Source organism: Littorina saxatilis, linkage group LG9 (genome assembly GCF_037325665.1).
Source record: "Littorina saxatilis isolate snail1 linkage group LG9, US_GU_Lsax_2.0, whole genome shotgun sequence".
In the NCBI taxonomy this organism is placed as follows: domain Eukaryota; kingdom Metazoa; phylum Mollusca; class Gastropoda; order Littorinimorpha; family Littorinidae; genus Littorina; species Littorina saxatilis.
Genome location: NC_090253.1, coordinates 64,621,498 through 64,623,997, shown reverse-complemented (window position 1 = coordinate 64,623,997; position 2,500 = coordinate 64,621,498).

The window sequence follows — 2,500 nt, the reverse complement described above, 5'->3', positions numbered from 1 at the left end:
TCTGCGCGTCAAAACTAAAGTCCGTTTCTTTTTGCATCGAAGTATCGCAAACGAACGTAACGAGGGTATTACCCAATATTGACGGACTGTGTGATGATATCTTCTGCTATGGTCTGTTGAGACAGTAATATCAAAATCGAGACCGGAGGTCGAGATTTTGATATCACTGTCGAAACAGACCAATAGCAGAAGATATCGTCACACAGTCAGTCAATGTTAGATATATTGCTAATTCTCTGGACATTTTGTATTTACTGTAAAGAAATTACAAAAGTATTTGTCTCAGTTTTGGCTGTTCCATATCCCTCCCTCTGATTATTTCTTTTTGTTCACTCTTTTCTTGTACTTTTCAGTATTTCAAAATGTCTTTTCTTTCAAAACGTCTTAAGTCACTTGCTCAACTAAATTCTGGGATAATTACATTTTCATATATATTTGTCAGTTTTTAAATGTAGGTGTTTTTGTTTTTGAAGTGGGGAAGCAATAAAGAGGTCGTCGATATCAAAACTGATATCGACGGAAATGTCGTCGATATCACTTTTGCACTGAGCTCAGTTTTGCCCAATTGACCAATGGAAATCCACTTAACATATGAAATAGCAATATTACCAGATAATGTCTTGTCGGATAATGAAACAGACATTAGCTGCTCTCCCATCTCGCGCTTCCAAAAGGCGGAAAGTGTGTCTAGTCGTATTAGAGCGGGAAACAAACTCGCAAGGCCCGAAGGTTGGAGACAGCAGGGGTGTTATTCGACAGGCGTGCGCGGAGTTCGACAGGAAAACTCGCCGTATTTAGGTAAGGAGTGTCTTTAAGTCTTTCGTGCGTGTTTTGTTTGTGTCTGTACGTGTTTTCGTAGTACGCAAAAATATTGGTCCGTGACGCGTTTTTTTCGTTTCGTTGCGTATGACTTACGCGTTTTTTAAAAAGCTAGCGCGATCCCTGCGTATCGTTTGCGCAATTGTCTGTAGTGCTATCGACACAAATTGCCAAAAACAGTAGTGCTATCGGCACGTAGTGCTATTGCCACAATTCACACGTGCCATTATCACTACGTCTCAATAGAACTACGTGTCGATATCACTATTTTTGAAAAAACAATGTACTGTAGCGCTACGTGTCGATAGCGCAACGTGTCGATAGCACTATACAACATGTTCAAACGGCAGACACTTCCCTTTGTGTGTGCGTGTTAGTGTGCATATCATGTTATATTGTCTGCATGGCTGGCTGTCGGATCTGTCTGTCTCTGTCTCTCTGTCTCTCTGTGTGTGTGTGTGTCTCTCTCTCTCTCTCTCTCTCTCTCTCTCTCTGTCTCTGTCTCTCTTTTTTTTCACCACATATTTATTTCATGGTTGTTGTTGGTGTGTGTTTTTTGGGGGGGATTTTGTTCTTCCCCCATCCCCCGTGGTTTGTATACACTGTATGAGTCTGTGGCCTTAGTATAATAAACCATTCTGAGTTCTCTCTCTCTCTCTCCCTCTCCCCTCTCTCTCTCTCTCTCTCTCTCTTTCTCTCTCTCTCTCTCTGCACCTCTCAATCGCTCTTTCTCAGTACCTCTTTAAAATCGATCTCTCCTTGTCTCTCCCGCTCTCCTCCCCCTCTCTTCTCTTTTGTGTTTGTATAAGGAACAGGTTGTAAGATTAGGCTTTGCCTAAAACCACTATCCTTTGGTAATAAAGTTCAGTTACAGTTTCAGTTTCAGTTTCAGTTTCTCTCCATCTGTCTTCTCTCGCTCTTTCTTTCTCGCTCGCTCTTTCCCCCTCCCACCTCTCTCTCTCTCTCTCTCTCTCTCTCTCTCTCTCTCTCTCTCTCTCTCTCTCTCTCTCTCTCTCTCTCTCTCTCTCTCTCTCGCATGATACCGTATATACATACACGGATGTTTTTCTGTGTGTGAGTTTGTGTGTACGATACCGTGGGTACGTATGCGTTTGTGCGTGTGCGTGTGTGTGTGTGTATGTGTGTGTGTGTAATGAGAGAGAGAGAGAGAGAGAGAGAGAGAGAGAGAGAGAAAGAGAAAGAGAAAGAGAGAGATATAATGACAATGAGAAATCTTTATTTGTGGAGGGTAACAAGAATAAGCATAGAAATGCTTTTTTGCATCTGGCCCTCGCCCTAAAGAGGGGCTAAACTATTTTACTATAACTATGACTAGGGAGAAAAAAAAAAAAAAAAAAAAAAAGGTTACATAAAAACATTAATGGTAGAACATATAAGTTTATGTACATGAAGCGCATTATGTAGAAGCATTGTAGATCATAAGGTAGTGTTCAAAATTGGGTGTAAAGCAATGAAGATAAACGGAAAGTAACCCAACAATACATTAGCTCAGCAAAACAATGTATTACAGAGCCAAATCTTCGTGATTTTGTCACAATAAACCATAATTCCGATAATGAACAACTGTATACAAAGAAAACATACCAATCAAGTTTATTTGTTCATAGAGTTCATTAAATGGAAAGAATATTTGGTTCTAAAAGAATCCGAGTTGGTGGAT